The 5,605-nt window shown below is 33.6% G+C and overlaps 1 pseudogene; it reads right to left on the bottom strand.

Moving 5' to 3' along the window:
• Positions 1–1,397: 1,397 nt before the first annotated feature.
• On the bottom strand, positions 1,398–2,441 carry LOC706467 (nucleophosmin-like; annotated as a pseudogene).
• Positions 2,442–5,605: the final 3,164 nt, after the last annotated feature.

Raw genomic sequence — 5,605 nt, 5'->3', positions numbered from 1 at the left:
GACACCTTCTAGCCATGTTCTCACATGGCCAAAGGGAAAAGGCGGTGCTCAGGCTGTTCTTTCATAAGGGCACTAATGCAATTCATGAGGGCTCTGCTATAATGCGCTAATTATTTCTCAAAGGCCCTACCTCCTAAAACCATTGCACTGTTGATTAGGATTCAATATGTGAATATAAAGGGAATACAAATGTTCAGACCTTAGCACTTAGTGACCTGAATTTTTGTGAAATTCATTTACTGCCCCTAGTAGATATTTTTATAGATTTCCTTAATTTTATTTTCCAATATTTAATTGATAGTATTAAAAGAGAGAATTAACTTTTGGGTATTAACATTGTGTTCTGCAACATTGGTATATTTACTTTTAGTTCTATATGTATTCTTTGGTAGATTCCTTAGAGTTTTCTACACACAAAAGAGGTCATAGGAGAAAGTTTATTTTTGTCTTTGTAATCTCTATATCTATTTCTTTTCCTTAACTTATTATATATACTAGCCAGTGTCTCCTCATATCTTAAATGAAAAAGTGAGAAGAAAATCATTTGCTATGTTTTTAATTTCGAGGGGAAATACACTATTTCATATTCAGTGTGATATTAACTACAGAAATTTTAAATAACTTCATTCATTAAAGATATGTCCTCCTGTTTCTAGTTTGATGAGATACTTTTTCATCAGTGGATATTAAATTTAATCATATTTTTAATATTCTGAAGGGACCACATAAAATTTTTTCTTTTTTCTAGTAATGTGTTACACTAAATAATTTTTGTATATTTTTGTATCTTAAATGAATCTTATATTATTGGGATAAGTCATATTTTCTTGTAATACGTTCTATATGTAGCATTCCATTTGATAATATTTTTAAAAGAAAAATGTACCTCTTATTCATGAGAGGTATTTGTCTGTAATACTTCTCTGTTTGAGTATCCTTGTCTGGTTTTGGAATCAAAGATATACTTGCCTAATAAAATAAGTTTGAAATACTTATTTTTATTCTATTTTCTAATATAATTAGTATATTATCATTTTCTTAAATGCCTAGAATTCCCTAGTGAAGCAGAACAGTCCTAGAGTTATCTTTGCAAGAAGATTCCATCATTAAAATTTTAATTTTTTAAATATAAATAATACTATTGAGATTTTCTGTCTTGTGCCAATTATGTCTTTCAAAAAATTGTTCTACACCATTCACGTTGTCAAACTTATTCACACCGAGTTATTTATTGCATTTTCTTAGTAATGTAATACTGCAAAATGACATCCATAATTGCATTTCTTATTTTGGTAATTTGTAACTTCTCTCTTTCCAGAGGATTACAAATTTTGCTAGTCTTTTCAAGTATTGCCTTTTTACTTTGTTGACATTCTGTACTTTTTGTCCATTTTATTTTTTTTTTACTTTATTAAAATACTGAGTTTTATTTCACATGTATATTTTTGTCTCCCCACCATTTCCATGTCTGACTACCGCTACTACTATGTCCTATCATAACATTCCATACATACTTAAAACAAAGCAAAGGGTGGAGTTCCGTCTTTAAAAACTAAATGGGCATTTTGGACAACACATTCTTGGCAATGGAACCAGGACAACATTTATCAAACACGGTAGGGAAAGTTCTCATCTGCATTATAAAAAGTACAGCCAGATATCAACCATTACAGAAATGAAATAAGACAGAAAATTTTTAACAAATTGTTTAAACTATTTTCTTAAAGAGACTTCCTCCACTGCCAGAGATCTTGAATAGCCTCTTGGTTAATCATCCGGAAGCAATTCTTCATATAACTGATGAATTTGGCTTCCACTTTGGGAAGAGAATCGCCTTTTTCTATACTTGCTTGCATTTTTGCTTGAATATCTTCTACAGAACTAGGTCCTTTTGGTGTTTTCGGAGTTTTTTCCTGATTTTTTGAAGGACTCTTGTCCTTTTGATCTTGGTGTTGATGATAATTTTGAGTCTTGTCCATTCTGATTTGACTTTTGTGCATTTTTAACTGGAGTATCTCATATAGATTTCATTACTGGTGCTTTTTCTTCAGCTTCCTCATCATCAAAATCATGATCATCTTCTTCATCATGATGATGATCATCATCATCATCATCATCTTCATCAGCAGCAAGTTTTACTTTTTTCTGTGGAACTTTGCTACCACCTCCAGGGGCAGACCACTTTTCAGATATACTTAAGAGTTTCCCATCCTCCTCCTCTTCATCTTCTGACTCTGCATATTCCTCCACAGCTGCTAAGTGTTGTCCACTAATATGCACTGGCCCTGAAGCACACTTCAACTTTGAGACCACTGGTGGTCTTATTTCAAGCCCCCAAGGGAAACCGTTGACTGTACAGACCTTTTCAAAGTTGCCAGTGTAATGACTTCCACTCTTATCTTTAGTTTCTTCTTTTTTCTAACTTCAAAAGTTTGAGGCATACATTGTAAATTGCATGTATTTTTGATTTGTAAACGTTGGTACTAAATTACCTTGTAGTATACACTTGAGCTTCATCTCACACATTTTGAAAATTCACATTGTTACTATTATTTATTTCTAAGTATATCCTAATATTGATTTCTTTTTTTTTTTTTTTTTTTGACTCATGGTCATTTAGAGTATGCTGAGTAATTTTCACATATTTGCTGTTTGCCAAAATTATCTTTCTGTTATTGATTTATATTTTAATTTCCACATGGTCAGAGAACATACTTTGTTGATTTCTGTTCTTTAAAACTTATGTTAACATATTTTGTTGTATTTATGTCTATGTGCTTCAATTTTTGTGCCATTATAATTAGTATTTTTTAAGTTTAAAATAATTTTTTATACTCAGCAATGAAAAGAAGAAAGAATTGGAACATCCCATAATGTTAAGATGTTAATTTTTCCCAATTTCATCTATTAATTTAACAGAATCTCAATAGAAATCCCAGCAAGTGGAGAGGCTGAGGCAGGCGGATCACGAAGTCAGGAGTTCCAGACCAGCCTGGCTAACAGAGTGAAACCCAGTCTCTACTAAAAATACAAAAATCAGCTGGATGTGGTGGCAGGTGCCTGTAATCCCAGCTACTCAGGAGGCTGAGGCAGGAGAATCGCTTGAACCCAGGAGGCAGAGGTTGCAGTGAGCCGAGATCGAGCCACTGCACTCCAGTATGGGTGACAGAGCTAGACTCTATCTCAAAAAAAAAAAAAAAAAAAATCTCAGCAAGCTTTTTCGTAGATGTTCTGTTTATAAGATGGTTCAATATTTATATGGAAAGGTAAAGCTACTACTTAAATAATCAGAACAATTTTTAAAAGAAAAAGTTCCAAGACTCCAATTACCTGATTTTAAAACATGTTATTAAGCTTCAGTAATTAAAACTGTTTACTATTAACAAAAAGATAGAAATAGTGATCAATGGAACACAATAGAGATTCCAAAAATATACTTACACAAATAGGGTCAAAACACATAAAAATTTATAACAAAAAGAGTAAAAAAGAAATTCTGCACCTAGAAGCAAACATAGGACAACAATCTACATTACCTAGGGATTGACTATGTGTTTTAAAGTATGGCATTAACAGTGTAACTCATGAAAGAACATGATGATAAATTAAACTTTAAATAAAACTTTAAAATATTTTGCTCTGTGAAGGATACAGTTGCAAGAATGAAAAGACAAGTCATAAACTGGGAGAAAACATTTGCAAATAATATATCTGATAAAGAACTTTTACTTAAAAAACAAGGCAGAAGATCTATAGACTCTTCACCGACAATTCCCAAACCTGGCAAGGATTCAGAGCAGCAGGAACTCTCATTCATTGCTGGTGGGGACACAAAATGGCACTTTGCAAGGTAGTTTGTCAGTATCTTACTAAATATAACTTAGATTTAAATGTAGCAAGCCTATTCCTGAATATTTACACAATTGATTTGAAAATGTATGTCTGAAAAATACATGCAGAGGAATGTTTTTAGCAGTTTTATTCTTAATCACCAAAAATTTGAAGCAACATTGAAATAATATCCTTTAGTTAGATAAATGGATAAACAAACAATGGTATGTCCATATAATGGAATATTATTTAGTGATAAAAAGAAACAAGCTATTAACTCATGGAGCTACTTAGATGAACTTTAAGTGCATGTTGCTATGCATAAGAAGTCAGTCTGAAAGTCTACATGTTGAAGTCCATTCATATGACATTTTTGAGCAGGGAAAACTGTTGGATTGAAAGACAGATCAGGGTATTCAAATGATTGTGGAAGGGAGAGTGTTTGACTAGGAGAGGCACTACGATGTTTCAGTTCAGTGGAACTAATTGGTATTATAGTGTAGTGGTGGATATAAAACTCTATGCATTTATTGAAACCCATGAAGTGGTACCACAAAAGGGCCAGGCACAGTGGCTCACACCTGTAATCCCAGCACTTTGGGATGCTGAGGCAGGTGGATCATGAGGTCAGCAGTTCGAGACCAGCGTGGCCAACATGGTGAAAGCCCATCTCTACTAAAAATACAAAAATTAGCCAGGCATGATGGCGGGTCCCTGTAATCCCAGCTAGTCTGAAGGCTGAGGCAGGAGAATCGCTTGAACTCGGGAGGTGGAGGTTGCAGTGAGCCAAGACTGTGTCATTGTACTCCAGCCTGGGTGACGAGAGAGAATCCATCTCAAAACAAAAAAAGATGTACAACAAAAAGAGTAAATCTTAATTTATGCAAATTAAAAGAATTAACCAGAATAATGTATTGTGTGCAATGAACATGGTGACAAAAAGATTCTAGTTGTATAACAAATTTATGGAAAATCCTCACTGAAAAGGGTGGGCAGAAAACTAGCTGACAAGTAACTTTGGAAAATGGTGCTTTGATTGGAAACTGTAAGACTAGAAACAAAAGGAACTGTACGTAAACACTATACTCTAGTTGTTTTTCACAGTGGTCTGGGTTAACAATTCTGAAAAAACTGTATATATAGAGTAGGGTTGAACAAATACGTAAATACATGGTGGATGCTGTGAGGCAGGTTTATTCCTATTGGAAGAGCAGTTTCAGATAGGCAAGGACAGGGGAAACTAGAATGAACCACGTGGTAATGGATTAGAGTTAGAGACAGCTGTATGAACTTATGTTCAGCGTAATACAGATACAAATATGTAAGTATTGACATTGAATTTGCCAATACCTTGAACTGAAGAGTTCCAAGACTCCAGAACTGTGAGGAATAAATTTCTGTTATTTTTAAGTCACTCAATTCATGATATTTTGTTATATTAGTCCAAATAGACTAAGACACTCTTGAGTGTGGGTTGTAGCAAATAGTGACTTGCTTTCAAAAACTACAGTATGGAAGACAGGAGAATGCCTTTACAGTTGAAAAAGCTGTTCAACACTACTTTGGTCAGGTAATCAAAGTTAATATCATCAACAATAAGTCATGCTGTTAGCATACATCCTTACTAAAAGGTGATGAAAAAGATACTTTACAATATAAAGCTATTTTTATGCAATTTGTTTTCCTCCTCTTTCTAGTTTTACCAGTATTAATACATTGGCAATAGGAAGGCTTTCCTGCTATTCTTGATGACCCTCGCGTTTGTTATTCACAG

This window comes from Macaca mulatta, chromosome 7, assembly GCF_049350105.2.
Source record: "Macaca mulatta isolate MMU2019108-1 chromosome 7, T2T-MMU8v2.0, whole genome shotgun sequence".
Lineage (NCBI taxonomy): Eukaryota > Metazoa > Chordata > Mammalia > Primates > Cercopithecidae > Macaca > Macaca mulatta.
The sequence above is the reverse complement of the archived record's forward strand: the minus strand, read 5'-3'. Positions and strand labels throughout refer to the sequence as shown.